Here is a 17250-nt window from a genome sequence, read left to right as displayed (position 1 = left end):
TGTTATGCAGAGAAGACATAGTGATGGCAACAGCAATACACAGGCATCTGCTCTTCTCCGGTTCATTTTCTGGAAACAACTTTCTGTTTTTCCAGCCTGCTCAGTCTCAGCTGAGCCACCTTGCAGAGATCACCGCACAGGAGGACCGACTTGGAAGATTTGGCACAGCCGCCCTGCCCCTCCCACACCAGCTCAGCCCTGATCAAAGCCCACCTTGGGGGGGCTCAGATACTCTGCTCTCCAGTCTCTCCGGCTCTTCATTTGCTTGGCTAGTGAAGCTCTGCCTTGTTCCAAAGACAGAGATCCCAGTGCAGTGTGTTCCCCAATAACCAAGAATATATATTTTTCCCTTTTATTCTCTTCTATGGACTACAATCCTCTCTCCTTCGCCCCTGTTGGTTCTCTGAAGCCAGAAGGAAAGTGGTGGGAGTTGAAAGTGGAGATAAAGAAGGGCAAAGGACAGGTTGGGCCAAACCAGTAGGAACCCAGAAAGGCATCCTTTGCATGTGGATGAGGCTCAAAGGGTCGGGCTGCCCTGAGGCTTTCACCAGGTTCTAACAAGGAATTCTCCTGACCTGAATCAAAAGTGATACAATCTCAGATGTGGGCATGGGCCTGGGAGTGGAGACACCTTCTGGCACATGTGCACATGCACACACGTGGACACAAGATACACACACACACACACACACCCCACACATGGGCTTTCCCTGGCAGTGAGGTGCCTTACAATGCTAGCCAGAGGCCAGCTAATCTGTTTTATCAATAGCAAGTGTATTAGAGCCCCCATGGGGATGATCACCATCTGTGGGAACACTTACCAAGTTCCTGTTATATATTCCTTGGCCTGGTAAGCAAAACCTGCCTAGAACCCAGTACCTATGTTTCTGTTTTTGTCCTATCTTGGTATCACCCAAGCTCTCCCCAACCCACAGAGAGATGGCATTCAACAGTCACCGATTAGAGGTGGAGAGAAGAGGAGCCATCATTCACACAAACATACACGATTTCCCCAGGTAGCGACAAAAAATTCCCAACTGGACCCACAGAACCAATGATGAAGAGAGACACGTTTCACAGCATATTGTTAAATTAAAAAAAAAAGGAGGTTGTAAAACAGTGTGTCCTACAATCCCATTTTTCTAAGTATATCCATTTTTACAGTTACCTTAAATTCCCCGAAATGTAGACTCCCCTAATTGACCATCCTCCCTGCATGACCACCTGCACGTCTGCCAGCACTTCCAACTTGATGTGTCCTAAACCGAGGTGAGGACTCACCTTTCCAGCTGCAACTTCTGTAGCTGCCTCCATATCAGGAGACAGTGGCCCCATTCTTCCTGACGATCAAAGCCACCAGAGCTTCTCCTCCTTTTTTACCAAATGGTCAATTCACTAATTGCAATAAAGTTGAAAATCTCCAGGAGATTTCCTGGAGAGTAGATAGCAACAAAGACAGAGGAAATAAGGGAAGATAAACAAGAAAATTAGAGATTCAGTCTAAGGTACAACAGCCTGAGAAGTCCCATCATTGTTGCATGAGGTAAAAAAGACATAAAATGAAATAAAGGATAATAAATTATTTTTTAAAAAATTGATGTGTTTTCCAAGGACTAACAGATCTGAATTTCCAGATTGAAGACTTTTTTTTTTTTTTTGCAAGTTCTCAGCACAGATGAGTGAAAATAGATCCATGCCAAAGCCCACCACTGGGAAGTTTAGAATTTAGGAATGAAGAGAAGATCCTTAGGCTCTAAAATGCCCAGAGAGAAAATGCAGGCCATGAACAAGGAGTCAGGAAGTGAAATAGCATTCAGTTTCAAAACAGCAGCTCTGGAATCAAAAAGAAAGTGGAGTGATGCCTTCAAGCCTTTAAGGGGAGCCTATTTCATACTAAGCCAGTCAGGTTTGGGGACGACAGCACAAGAGAAGGGTCGAGAAAGCAAGAGTCCATCATAGGAGAAAGAAGAAAATATTCCGAAGATGATGGTAAAAAGAGGCTCAGAATGGCAACGGTGCAGCAAGGGGGGAGAATTAATAATGCAGATGAAAAGCATGAGGACTGGAGTGGAGAGAAGCCACCAAGAAAAATGTGGACCTGAGAGGTTATCAGTGTGTTTCTCCATACTGAGTTCTGACGGGGTTTGAAGACAGACTACTGACGGGTGCAAGGAAACTAGAAAAAACTAGGCAGTTATTAACTCCTGGGGGAAAAACAGTTGCATAAGGAAAGAAATGATATCATAGGATATACATGTTTCAACTGTGAATCGTGTAAATATCAAAATATAGTCAAAATTAATATATATGCAGAATGCCAGTCTGAGAAATTGTAACATTACATGTTGAAATGATGTGGTGAGGGAAATAGAGAGGAGGCTTGTGTAAGAAAGCCAAGGTGTCCCCCTTTTTCATGGAGGAAAGCCATTAGATGCTAATCAAAAGCAAGAGTAGTATATCCTTGCTATTTAGAAATATGGAAGATCAGGAAAAAATAAGACCCCTAAAACTGCTGAAATTCATCACCTCTCGGAAGTGGACATGGGGGTGAGGTAGAGAGGGCCAGTAGACTTCGTTTTTATCCTAAGCCTCATTGTACCTCTTAAACTATGTACACATTTATGTACACATATTATTTTGATAAATTATTAATAAATAAATAATAATTATATTTTTATTTATAATAATAAATAAAGAATTATTTAAAATAATACAGAGTCACAATGGAAATCACCATGAATTCGCCCAAAATTTTTTTTAAAATTCCAATTTCATAAAAGTAAAGAAGAGAGTTAAAACTCAACAAAAGTTTAAATCAGTAAGAACAGGGAAATTAACATTCTACGGAATTTTCTACTCCAGTCTAACTTATTTTCTCTCAGTGAATAGATTTTGTTGCCACTGATTTGTGTTGCTCCTTTTATATAAATTCTGAGACATCGTAATAGGGATTTGAAGTTTTTACATAAATGAAGCCTATATATTACTTGGTGCTGTGTCTTGGGACCTGGCACAGTGCCCAGCATCTAGCAGCTTCTCAAGGAATATTTGTTGACCGGAATTAAAGTAGCCTGATTCCACTTTGGGTCTAAATTTCCTCAGATTTTCACTCAGGTTCCTTTAAGAACCATCTCCATGAAAAACATTTCTAAATTTTCTGTAAAACTTTACAAAGACATTTGTCATTAACTTGCTTAATGTTCCTTTCAGGAGGATCTACAAGATAAATTTTTCTCTGAATTTAAAACCCACTAAACAAAGTCAGTCTTCTGATGAAATGGTATCTAGCAATGAGAATTATGTAACCACGCTTTTGCCTTAATTCCTAGGTTGCAAATCTACTTTAGGTTAATAACTTGGAGCAACTTAAATTTGATAGACTAAATTTTTAAAAAAGATTTTATTCATTTATTCATGAGAGATACACAGAGAGAGGCAGAGACACAGGCAGAGGGAGAAGCAGGCTCCCTGTGAGGAGCCTGATGTGGGACTTGATCCCCGGACTCAGGGATCATGACCTGAGCCAAAGGCAGATGCTCAACCGCTGAGCCACCCAGGTGACCCTCTAGATTTTTTATTTTTAATGCATATTCAAGATATGGGGAAGGACTGATTTTCTCCTTTCTCTAAGGTGTTGATTTTAAATAGGTATGTATTCTTGAGGACATGAATTGTGTTTTCCACTTTTTTACAGACCTGATAGTGGAAGAGTTCTCATTTCTTTTCCTGAATGGACATCCACTTATCAGAAACTCTGGGATTCATACGACAACAAAATATTGCCACCGTACAGTGGCAATAAATTACATTCTTCATATGTTTGACTAGCTGGGTAAAATATGCACTTACCCAACTTGATAATGGATGCAGAACTCTCGCAAGGAGTTTGGCCTCTCAGAAGTCCTAGGGCATCCCCCTTGGGATCCCATCTGGACACACTTGTGATGTTAGGTGGTCGAGATGCTCTCCAGATTTTCCCTTTTGGAAACTCCTATTCTCAGTAGACTGACTCTTACCCTGCCAGTTAATGATTTCACTGTACTTGTATTAAAGTTTTTCATTTTCCACCATTGCTTCTCACTGGAAGCACAGGATTTGAGTGAATTGTTGAAAGACACTTGTCTCTGATTTTCATCTTCAATCTGTGCCCCTAAGCCTCCTGCGCCATGAACTCAGTATCTTCCGTTCTAAAACAACATATTTCATCTTTAGTGACCATAAGTTTTTTCTCTTTGCCTGTGCTTGACTCTGCAGACACACTGGGCTTTGCCATTGCCCTCGTTGTCATAGTATCCATCAATTTGAGGAGTGCTATGAACTGTCAAGCAGGTTGTCAGTGATTGTTGCTCTCTCTCTTTCATAAACCTGAATGAGCGTACACAGTTGGTTGTCTGACAAGCAGTGAAATTCTGCACTGCTTGGTGGCACAGTAGATCAGGACAGTTATGATTTCACTAGCGACTTCCATGCCAAGCGTCAGATCCTCATGCAAAAAGACATCCTAAACATTTTCAGATCTGTCCCAGAAAAAAATGGTGATCTTGACAACTTTACTCAAGTGGCAGTCTCATCTTGCCATTGAGAAGTCCTGCACAGATTTCTTATCCTTGGATATATAAAGAGAATGCCTGTCAGAATAATGTCATGGATCTGAGGCTTACTGAGTCATTTCGAAGGACCTAGTCAACAGAGGCCAGTGGACTAAAGAGCACTCAATTCTCCAATTTGAGGATGGGTATGCAGAATCTGTCTCTCCAGAAGGGACTCCATCTTATCCATGATAGGTGTTTGCAGTAAGAGTGTAGAGGTAACAGCCCGCTTGTCTTTCTAGCACTTGAGCTTGGCAATGAGATGGTTACTATTGAGTTGGCAAAATCTTCTTCACCCAAGTGGATTTCTCCAGATGAAGATTTGATATAAAAGATTCTATCATCTGAAGGGAAGATAGACACATCAAAATGCCCTTTCCAGACTCAAGATCAATATAACTCTTTTATCACCAGTCTTTTTGTCCAAGCCATGAGCAGAAGTTATGCCTGGTTTCAGCAAAGAGCTATTAAAGTAAGTTAAAACTGTAAACAATCCTCCTGCAATTTCCTTCGTCTTTTCCAGAAATGTAGTTGAGAACTTCTCATGGTGGAAGGCTTTGTTCACCCCCTTGTACTCCACATGGGATACTATTTTCTCATCATTCACATATACCACTGTCCCACCACCACTACCACCATCACCATCACCACCACTATGTAAATCCAAAAATATCCATATAAATCCTTAGTGATGAAATGGTTTTGGTGGGTTTCACTGCAGTTTGATCATTGCCCCATTACTGATCATTCAACCAATTGTTCTGAGTTGGTAAAGGCCACAAATCTTGGGATGGTCCACTTTCCCTGACCGTTGACCACTCTCCACATTCTCCTGACAGAAGACACATGAGGATTGATGATTGATGATACCAGGATAAACAACAACCTCAGATCCACTTAATATTTTTGCAAGCCCTTAACCAGGAGAGCACAAGACTCCAGGGAGGATGGGCCTGGCTGACTGAGGAAAAGTATAAAAAACAGAAGCTCTAACTGGGTGGAATAAACAAAAACTGATTTTTTGATAATTAAAAGATTTATATTCTTTTATGTTCTAAATTAGATATTTGTTTCACACTGGATATAACATAGCATTTAGCTCTTTGAAATCATCCTGCATCTGACAGTTTCTCCATTAGTCATAACTAGATTGTATTAGTCACTTACTAAGACGAGGGGTGATTCTAGATGGTAACAAAGTCATGTTCAAAACAGGCTCAGAAATGCTTTTTTTTCTGTGTTTTATGTTGGCAAAATGTTTCCCAATGTTATATAGCTCTTGTTCTCTTTTCTATTTTTTCCTTTATTTATTTATTTATTTATTTATTTATTTATTTACTTACTTACTTATTTACTTACTTACTTATTTGCAATCTCCCTAAGGAGGCTTCATTTTTTAAAAGGAATGTTGTATGTTTTCAGTGTAAAAAATAACACAAATGACTTATTCTTACGTAACAGGACTATAACAATTGCCGTTTGGTTCCAGCTTTTTAAAACAGCTCACTTTGAACAAATTTCTCACTGTTGGATTCAAGTTAGAGGGAAGACCTATTATCACCCAAAGCTCTCAGCCACAATAGGTCTAGGCCTAAAAGGGACTGTGCCACCACATTTAGTTTTATTTGCTTCAGGAAGCTGATGCTCACTTCTGCAGGAATAGCACCTATTTGCTTTCCTCACCATGTAAAGGGTTGCATAAAAAACCTGCATCAACTGCACCATGTTTCCAGTTTATTCCAGGGATGTTTAACACTTTTTGATGAATGGACACTTGCTTTTTGTTCTGTCTCTGTTTACTAGAACAGAGCCCAGCACATGTTAAATCCTTAGTAATTGTTAGCTGTGTAGTTAGGATTATCATCTTGTCTCTTTGCCATTCTGTTTGCACTTTCTCTCTCACTTTTACTTTCGAATTTCCTCATTCTTCTCATTCCCTCTTGTCATTTCTGCACTGCCCATTGCATGTCCTGAGAGAACTTATGCGTGAGTGTCACCAGCAAGATTTATGTAAAGGGATGCTCACAGAGTGTGCATAGAGGCAGAAAACATGGTATCTTTAAAGAAGGGCTCAGCACCTCCTAATGGATGCCTTAATTAGGAAGCTGTCCCTGTCATGGAGGCCAAGGTGATTTCCCAAAGATTGCTTTTTCTTGAGAAAGGATCTTAAGCTACTGTAGGAGTTGATCACCTGACTTCATCTCCAGTAGTAGGAAGCTGGTGAACTGGCTCAATCATCAATCCAATCATAAGGAAGGAACAAAAAAATCCTGAATAAAGTAATGTAAATATCTTTTAAAATGCATTGACAGGCTGGCAAAAGTATCAGACATATAAACCGGGTTCAGTAGTGTCCTCCCAAATTTCATGCCCACGCAGAACATGTGAGTGCGAACTTATTTGCAAGTTCCCTGCAGACATAAATTAAGATGTGTCATACTGGATGAGAGTGAGCCCTAACCCAGTGACAGATGCCCTTATAAGAAGAGGGACATTTGGACACAGAGAGGCAGAGACACAGAGGGAGGATGACCGTGTGAAGAAGGAAGTGGAGATTAGAATTCTGTTATCACAACCAGGGAGCACCAGGGATTGTCAACAACTCTCAGAAACTGGGGAGAGGCAAGGAAGGATTCTCTCCTACGCTTCTTGGGGCAGGAGGGGGAGGCCTGCCAACATCTTGATTTTGGACCTCGGACCTCTAGCCTCCAGAACTGTGAGAGGATAAATTCTCACTGCTTTAAACCACTCCACTTGTGGCCATTTGTTACAGCAGCCCTGTAAGATAAATACAACAGAAAGTGAAAGTCAACATTTGTCTTAAGAGCATTGGTTAAATCAAGGTAAACTAGAGCCTTGGTTCCTGTGGGCTCAGATGATGTGGTCAATAGGAGGAAAAGCCCAGGACCACTCAAGGTGAAGAACTGAACAGGAATCTCCACTTGAAACATAAAAATAGGAGCCAGTAAAGTATATGGGCAAACCAACAATAAAGCTGCCCCCACCAAAGATCACTTACTGGAAATCGTCTCCAAAACTGGTGCTGAGTAAAGAGGAGAAAATCTCTACTCTGAAATTTTGTGGTGATAAACCAGTCCCCACATAGTCTGAAGTCTGAAGTCACATCCTCTGGATGGTGTGAAATGTCTTAACCTGAGAATTGAGATTAGGGTGACTTTTTCCCCTTAAATATCTGTAAGAGCAAATATAAGTTTGTTCTGGTGCACACACCACCAGCCACATCTGAAAGAACTCACAAACAAATATTGCTCACCTCCCCAAATCACAAAACACAAAAGGAAACAAAGCAACATAAAAGCAGAATCCTCAACCAGCTGAGTCAGAACTGCAAAGACTTCAGCCCTCGAATCATCTGACATAGTGGACGAAATCAGTAGTTTAATAACTTTAAGGTAAGAAAAGAAAATTAAAGATCTGAATTAGGTGTAAGAGGCCATATGTATGAACAAGGAGGTTTAGAAAACAGAATTAAACTTATGTAAATAAAAGTACAATAATTCAAATAAAAATTCAATTAGACACAGGTGAAGAGAGAATTAGCGAGCTAAAAGATGGGCTGGAAGAAATCTCTAGTTTGGAGACACTAAGAATCAGAAAAGTCAGGAAATGTGCAGGATGCAGTCAAACGATTGGACATGCAGGTAATCACAGTTCCACAGGGGAAAAGAGACGAGATATTTACAGTATTTGTTAGCTGATAGATAATAGCTGAAAGAATTCCAAGCCAGGATGGATGAAAAGAGATCCATCCCTAACAAATAGTGTGATTTTCAGTGCACCACAGACAAAGAAAGAAAAGCCCATGCCTTCAAGAGGATGACAAACTGGGGAGACAGCTAATTTCACAACAGCAATAATAATTTTCAAAAAAAAGCTAGAAGGCAGTAGAATGATAGCTTCAATAAACTGAGAGAAAATAACAGTCAAATAAAATTTTATATCCTGTGGGAGGGAGGAAAATGGCTTTCAAGAATGAGGACAAAAGAAGGTCATTTTCAGATAATGAAAAACCGAGAAAGTTGACTACCAACAGAACCTCTCGAGAGGAAAATAGAATGGATGTATCTTCAGCAGAAGGCGAGTAATTGCACATTGATGGAGTGAAATGAAGAAGAGTGATGGGCAAAGACACTGACAGAGACAAATCTAAACAAAATTGACTACAATGAAAGAGTAATAATAATTTCTTAGGGAGAAGATGCTTTTAAAAAGATAGGGCTAGAATGCATGATATGTCACTGGGGAGGGAATATTAGGGTTAAACTGTTCTGGTGCCTTTAGAGTGGTCAAGAGTTTTAGAGTACATATTTGTATTAAAGTGAATTTCTAGAATAAACACAAAGAGAACAGAAAAAAGAGGTACAGCAAACTAGCCCAGGGAGGACAATGAAATAGAACAAGCACTTAACGGTAAATTCTAAGCAAGCAGGAAAGGAGGGAAAACAGAAAAATCAGAACAAATAGAAAGCACAAATGAAGATGTTAGAAATAAATCCCAATATACCCATTGCTACAATTTTTTAAAGGGACTGGATGGGTCAGATTTTTTTAAAAAATATATCAAATTGTATTTTCAGATCAAACTGGATTTTCTTTTTTAATCCAGCTACTGCTTTTGATAAGACACACACTAAATTATCTGGCTACCAAGGGATTGCAAGTAAAAGGTTGAAAAACACGTATCAGGGAAATACTAAACAAAAAATAAACTAGGACGTTTATTCTATAACAGCTAAAACTTAAGGCGAAAAATGTTGGTGGAAATAAGGGTACTATATAAAGCTGTAAGTACAACAAGGTACCAGGCAGGTGTACCTATTAACAGACTTTACAAATAGAAGAAAAATGGACAGAGCTACACAAAGAAACAAGAATACTCACTATCATCGAGGGAGATTTTTAACATGCCTCTTCCAGTAGCTAACTGACCATCCACTAAGAACAGCTGACTCCAGGACTGTGGCCGGGCAAATGCAAGATAAGTCACTGGGCCAAAAAACACGGAGGTGTTCGAGGAATGATGGGGTCAGGTCAAAAGAACACAAGAGTGGCTTTGAAGGGGTTCCCACTGGCCAAATCGGGGACAATTTGAGCATCAAAGGAAAAAAAATGATAGTAAAAGGGGTGCCTTTTAATAAAAAAGAAACAAGTGACTCGGTTAAGTGTCTGCCTTCGGCTCAGATCATGAATCTGGGGTCCTGGGATCAAGCCCCGAGATGAGCTCCCTGCTTAGCAGGGAGTCTGCTTTTCCCTCTCCCTCTGCCCTTCTGCCCACTTGTGCTCTCTCTCTCTCTCCCCCTCTCTCAAATAAATAAATAAAAAATAAAAATAAATAAATAAATAATAAAAATGTTAGTAATGGATCACAACTCTTTGAAATACGGATCTATTATAACATTAATTAGTAATTGATTAATCAGTAAAAGAGAAAGAGAGGCTCTCTCTCTTACTGTAAAATGCCAACCAATAAATCCCAAAGATCATGGGGTTGGAAAACTGCTGTTTGGCGACCAAATACTAATAATCAATTCAGGCAAACATCATCGACAGATGCTAAATCTGGAGGGGTGAAGTCTGATGAGGAGTACAATATTTACATGGTCTCAAAGTATCTCCCCACAGGGTATTTATTACTTATTTATTAATCAAGAAATTCATTAAAAATTAATGAATATGTAATATGGTGCATATTAATTACAAATACAGCGGAGAAACCTGACAAACGTCATCTTAACCATGTGGCGGAAGAACTAACATCCCAGCATCGGCACCTGCTGCCCACTGAGCTTCCCGGGAGGCTGGGAAGTGGCGGGGGGAGATACACAGCGCCACTTCGGGGACATTCCTGCCAGCACTGTGTCACCCAAATGAAACCACGCGGAAACCGTAAGGCAAACATAAATCGGTAGACGCTGAACAAGTGAGAGGCTTGGACCATTCAAGAATGTCAAGGTCAGAGAAAGAGGAGGAACAGAATGAAGGAAACCAAGAAGGCACAGCCGTTGGGCCCGCAGATGCGCTCTGGAGGGTTTGCTGCTGTAAGTGCACCAGTGCTAACGTCCTGGTTTTGATTAGCTGAACCTTGCGGATAGCAGCGTGTCTCGCACGCAGGAAACACATCGAAGTGTGCAGGATGCTGACCTGTCACGGCTCCAGCTTATGCCCAGTATAACTGCTGACAATGGACCAGGAAAAGTCCTCTCTGCCGCTCCAGAGCTCCAGCACCTGGACATCCTCTTCTACCCCCAGTTTATTGCCACGATGAACAGAGTCCCCAGTGCCAATAAATATGCTCACTGGAGAGCTGGGAACTCGATTTGACTTTCCAAACTGTCCTGGATGGATTGTGACAAGTGCTAACAGAAATAAGTGAGAAAGGACAGTGGAAAACCTTGGAATGGGAATGATCCCCTGGAACAGAACCACCCGGGCCTGTCGCTTTGCAAAATATCCCGTGCCTGAAACAGGTATTCTTTCCCCAGCCATCAATCTGAATCAAAACGAGCCTTCTTGCTTTAAAAGAAAGCAAACTTTGTGCACCGAGACCTCCCAGACACCGGTTACAGTCTGAAAATTCTCGGGCAGAAGGGGATCCCCACCACTTCTGAGACAGGAGGAGCAAAGACAGGAGCAAACCGCCCCCACCCCCCCACCCCCGGTTCTAGGGCCAGGTCACATGCTGCTCAGTCAGCTCCCTTTTCTAGAAAGCAAGGTAAAACACGAGTGGCCTCAGAAGATCAACCACGGAGCTCAATCACGGCAACAGGGGTGGGGTGGGGGTGCCCAGTAATTGCACACATACGTTGCTATTCTTCCCAAATCATTCAGAGGAGAAAAGATGTCTAAGGTGCTAAGGTTCACATTCAGCCTATAGTTCAACAAGCTATCGGTAGGAAAACATTCTAAAAAACAGTGTCCTGAATAAAATGAGTATCGATGCAATTTAGTCACACTACTCCTAGAACTGGCTTTGTGTCCTCTTGGTTTTACTCTTTATTTTGCAAATTATGCCTTCATTCGGCATTAAATAAAGGCCCAGCGACACTGCTACCCTCACCTTGGGCAGACCTCCCAAGGGCCTTCACGTTATGCATCTGCTCACATGCGCACAGCGCACCCCGGAGACTCGTCCGGGGATGTGATGCGGGCCGGTGCCTCTGGGAAGGGAAGGCCGGTGGCTGAGGGCAGGTTGGAAGGGACACGCCTTCTTCACCCTATACACTTCCCCGTCTTTGCAACTCTGCACCGTACAAACCTCAGACCTTTGAAAAACAAAACAAAAAAGCCAAATTGATGTTTAACCACAAGGTTTTCATTGAACTAAACCCAAATCCTGACAGCTTGGAGCACACCTTCGCCACCCACTCCTATGAGTCATGAGTGTAGAGATCATACTTCATCTTTATCCAAACTTGAGTAAATGTATAATTTTTAAAATATTCCATTACTGAGTTGGCAGGCAATGAAAGGAAAGGGAGAAGCATAAGCACCAAGCGTTAACGTGCATCTCAAAGAGAAAAGTAATGATGAATTCTCTCGAGGCTTAGTGAGCATTTAGAAAGTTACGCGAGGAGTGACAAACGAATGAAGAAGCTTTGGGTTAAAAAAAAAAAAAAAAAAAAAGCTTTGGGTAGAAGCCCCAGGTCCAACGGTGACCAGTTTAGATATTTCCATAGCGGCTCAGGATTTGCCTTGATAGAAAAATCTGAAGTAAATCCACAGGTATTAGCCTTTCACATTGGATGAGTTGATGGCTGGGGAAGGATTACGGTGTAATTACAACGTAAGTGGCTATAATTAAGATCTTCTCTAATTAGCTAACGATCTTGCCGGGGCTTGTAACAATTAGAGAGGCAAGACGACACAGGAATTGATCGCGATGTGCACACGCGTGTGAGCCTCAGGTCTGGAATCAGCAAACCGACCAGACGAAAGGCCTCCAGAGAAGACCAGCACCGTCTTTCGGACTCTGGGACGACAATCCTGAAGGACAGAAGGGAGTGAGGCACTGATGGCAAGAGCGGCTGGAAGAAGAGAAATTTCTGTTGCTCTGAGGTGCCAGGGGGGGCGGGCTCATGCACAAAGCCCAGCATCCATCAAAACGGGAGATGAAACGCACCACTCCCACTCGGGGGTGACCAGCAAGGAGCGCCGTGGCCTGCACACCCTTGCCAGGGAGCCACCCCAGCCTCCCCCCAGAGGCCTGCACGTCCTCGACAGGGAGCCCCTGCCTCCCCTGGCCCAGCTCAGCCAGGACCATCCTCGCTCGAGCTACCCTCCCCTCCTGCTCAACCCCATCTCGATCCTCAGAACGGTCTCCCCGGCTCCCACCCTGGACTCCCCCTCCAAGTGCTCTCCTCATGGCATCCAGGGGGTCCTTTAACCAAAATCCCATCACGCTCCTCCTACTGTCCTCATCCGGCATGGCTCCACTGTTTCATTAGAAGAAATTTACGTCTTTAGATCCTTCCCATGGCCTCACCAGCCCCATGTGATCTGGTCCCCTTCTTGGCCTCCTCTCCTTCCATTGCCCCCATACTCACTTCCAGCCAGCCGCGCTGGCCTCCCTCTTGTCCCTCTGACGGGCCCGGCCCGGAGCTGTCACAGGGCCTTTGCGCTGGTTGTTCCCGCCGCCTGCCTGCAATGCAGCTCCCCCAGAATAGACGCCTGCCTCAGCCCCTCACCTTTTTTCTTGTGTTTGCACAAATGCCACCTTCTCAGTCAGGCCAACCTGCTCACTCAAGACAAAATTGCAGCCTCCGTCCCTGCCTTCACTGTCTTCATCCCCTTTATCCCCATCTTCCCCAACCCTTACCACCTCCAAGTAGCCTACAGACTTTCCTCACTTACTGGGTTCTGTGTCTCTCTGCCCTTGCTAAAATAAAAGCTCCCAAGAACAGAGAAATATATATATTTTTTCCCACTGATAGACACGGATGCTTGATCAGGGCCTAGAATAAAGATGAAAGTTGATAAATACCATGCGATTTATAGATAAGGAGTCGTGGCAGCCCTGGAAATGTAGGTTTGCATGAACCTTTACTCCCTTAAAGTTTGTAACAAGTCAGAGCCTCATGGTGAAATATCTGTTCAGCTGGCTTTTTCCAAGAGGGGTGATGCACCTGGCCTGTATGTCAGGTATGCATTAGAGGGCCCGGGGAGGGGGCGGACCAGCCAGCGCAACACCAGCCAGGAAAACACTCGCTGTGGGGCCTCACCGTCCTCGATCTCACAGCCATAATGAGAACAAAGGTTTGCAGAGCGTTTGCAGTTTACAAAGGATGCGCTCGCTCATTGTCTCACATGAGCCTCTGCATCCCCGGGAATTAACGGGTCAGTAAGGTTGTGCACACTTCACCCACGATAAAACTGATGCTTGGAGAGGCCCAAGGCCACCCAATGAGCCAAGGCTCAGGGAAAATGGAAGTACTGGCTTCGAAACCATCCCACGCTGTGCATCTGCCTCGCTGAGATGATTGGCACACGTGAGACGGTTGGTAGGATGAGCCACTCAGGGGAACTTTCGCTGTTGTTCGTATTTGTTTCGGGTCACCGTTTTACCTTTCGCTGTAGAAGAGCGCAGATGCAGGCACCCACACTAGGCGAACGCGCCGTTGAGTCAACTACTTACTATGTGATCAACTTGTAACCACCCCCCGGGGCAAGAAAGAGAGCTTGGGCCCTCCCCTGGGAGGCACACCATCCCCATCCATACCGTCCCTCCCACCAAAAGGGACCATTATCCTGGCTTCTGTAGCAAAAACTTTCTTACATTTCTTTACAGTTTACCACCCGATGCAAACCTACAGTTTAGGTTTTACCCATTTTTTAAAAACTTGGTAAATCTCTTAATCAGCAGTTTTCTCTACCATTCTCTGTTTCTTCCTTGAAGAGAAACAATTGAGGGCTCCCCACCTGCAGAGCGTCCACAGTCTGGAGCACGTGTGTGCACGTGCAAGTACACGCGCCCATGGAAAACACCTCTTGAGTCCACACTGTTAGGTTAAATGCAAATTCAGGATTCAAGGGTTTTTACTTAATCTCTTTTGTATTATACCTGAACATCCTGTCATCCATCCCAAGAGTCCACATTCACGAAAACACAGGGGATGACACACTCAGAATATTCTATAATTACCCATCTGCTTTATCCCTCCTCATCCATATGACTGAGAACACTAACAAGGATGCCATCAGTAGAATGGCTGAAAATAGCAAAAAAAAAAAAAAAAAAAAATACCCCCCCCACCTCTTTTTCTAGGTTGTGCCATATCCTGGTTGTCAGAACACTTCCTCTCAACCTTCATTTAACCTTCGTCCTTGGAGCAGGTGGAGGATTAATGTTGACCCCAGTGCCATGACCTGGCATTCTGGTCATATGGAAGCCATTCATATCCAAGCTTTCCTTGGCAGGGCTTATGGCAACCGTGGTCCCAGAAGCCTTTCCTGCTGATAACAGCTCATTAGCCCCTTTATACTTGATGCCAGTTTATTGGATGCAGAATCCTGTCTTTTCTTTTCTTTTTTTTTTTCCTGGAGCATATTACATGCTTCATTCCCATTCTCTTTGGGCAAAAGCGATATGATAAAAAAAGATGCAGACTCTTCTTTCCCTATTAAATCAAGTCTGCCCTCGGCCTGGTTGGCTCAAAGAGTTTCTTTTTATTCAAAATCCAATAATTGGGGCACTTGGGTGGCTCAGCAGTTGAGCATCTGCCTTTAGCTCTGGGTGTGATCCTGGGGTCCTGGGCTCAAGTCCTGCTTCTCCTTCTGCCTATGTCTCTGCCTCTCTCTGTGTGTCTCTCATGAATAAATAATCGGAATCTTTAAAAAGATTTAAAGTCCAATAATTGTATTAGAATGTCCTGATGTGGGTTGTTCTGTATTGATAGTTTGGTATTGATCTGATATTGGACACAAGTACATAGGAAGTACATGAGTACATCAAATATGTATTTTTAAATCTCAAGCCATTTTTCTTGAGGTATCCTTGTTGCTGCTAAGCTGTAGCATCTTTTTTCATGGACTCCGGTTACCCGTAGTTTGGATCCTCTTTGTCTGTCTTCAGTGTTGGCCACATTCTAATACTTTTGTTTTCTTCATTTCTTTTTCTTTTTCCATACAGAGATATAAGTGACATAGAACCCTGAATTAGTTTCAGGTGTGCAACATGATCATTCAATATATGCATATATTGAAAAAAGTGACCCCCACCATGAGTCTAATTAACATCTCGTTTCTTTTTTATTTAAAAATCTCCTCCCTTCACTTTCCGTTTCTCATAAAGCACCGTTGCTCATTTCATTTGCTCTTATTTTTCTTCTGGCTTTGTCTTCATAACCAATTTTCCTTCTTATTTCTAACTCTTTCGTAAAGCATATTACCTCCCTCTGAGCTCTTCTCTTTTATATCATATATCATTTCCTTAATTTCTTTGAGCTCATTTTGAAAATGCATCTCAAAGTTTTGATCTATTATTTTCAGTTTTTTTTTAAGTGTATGAGGATGGTATTCTCCTTCAAAATCTTTTTTTTCTTATAGTAACTTTGTATGGAATTTGAACCTTGATGTTTTTTTGTTGCTCACCTTTGTGGAAACTTATTTATCCTCAGTTTTCAGAATTGTTATCATACAGTATTAAAAGTATACACAGGAGTTTCCTTTCTGAGGTTTTTCTTGCTCTGTTTTCTCCCCCCTGCTTTTATCTAAATGATCTTTCTCCTTCTTCCTTGTGCCCTTCTCCTACTCAATTGGGTTCTTCTCCAGCAGTTTCTAGTCTATGTAGGAGACCCTACCCTGTAGGGGAGCTCCCACTTGTCAGTGTTCACAAAAACTAGCTTTTCCTTACCCTGAGCTTAAGCATTTTTCACTGTTACAGTGGGTGAAAATGGTCTAATTTAATCTCCTCTTCTCAAATTGGCCCACCATGCTTTCCAGGGAATATCTGTGGGTTATTCTGTGGGTTCTCCTTGTCTAAAGTACATTGGACACCCTGTTCCCTCACTCTGCTTAATCCCCCCACGGATGCTGAAAATACCTAGATCTTGTGACTATTGGTAATAGGCGCCTTCTGACTTAAATTTGGAGATTATAGGAACACCTTGCAATTAACTTTGTTGTAAATGTTGTCTATCCACTTTGGTTTTACTATCCAGATACTCTGTTTATATGTTATGTGGGGTTTAAGAAGATCTAAAAACTGCACTGCCACTACCCTGCCAACTTTCAAGAATTCATTTGCCTTTTAAAAAGATGAGAATTTTCACCAAATTAGAAATCGGTAGGACACGTTATGTTATGTTATGTTATGTTATGTTATGTTATGTTATGTTATGTTATGTCGTTATACTATATTACATTCTCTTATCTACCCATATGTATTTGTTTCTCAGGACACTTTTCTCAGGACACTTCTGTTTCCATAAGCCAACAAAACAGCTCTTACTCCCTTCCCTTCTCAAAGTAGTCAAGGGCAGCACTTCTCAGCACCATTAGGCATATAATCCAGCTAGAAATCTAATACAGGCCCTGGTCCAGTGTGTCTGGGGGTAGGACCAGAGATTCAGCATCCCTTCCAGCTCCCAAGCCATGTCATGCTGGAGGTCCACAGACCACAACTGAGGTAGTGAAGGTGTGGGTG

The sequence above is a fragment of the Vulpes vulpes genome, chromosome 9, assembly GCF_048418805.1.
Source record: "Vulpes vulpes isolate BD-2025 chromosome 9, VulVul3, whole genome shotgun sequence".
In the NCBI taxonomy this organism is placed as follows: Eukaryota; Metazoa; Chordata; class Mammalia; order Carnivora; family Canidae; genus Vulpes; species Vulpes vulpes.
The sequence above is the reverse complement of the archived record's forward strand: the minus strand, read 5'-3'. Positions refer to the sequence as shown.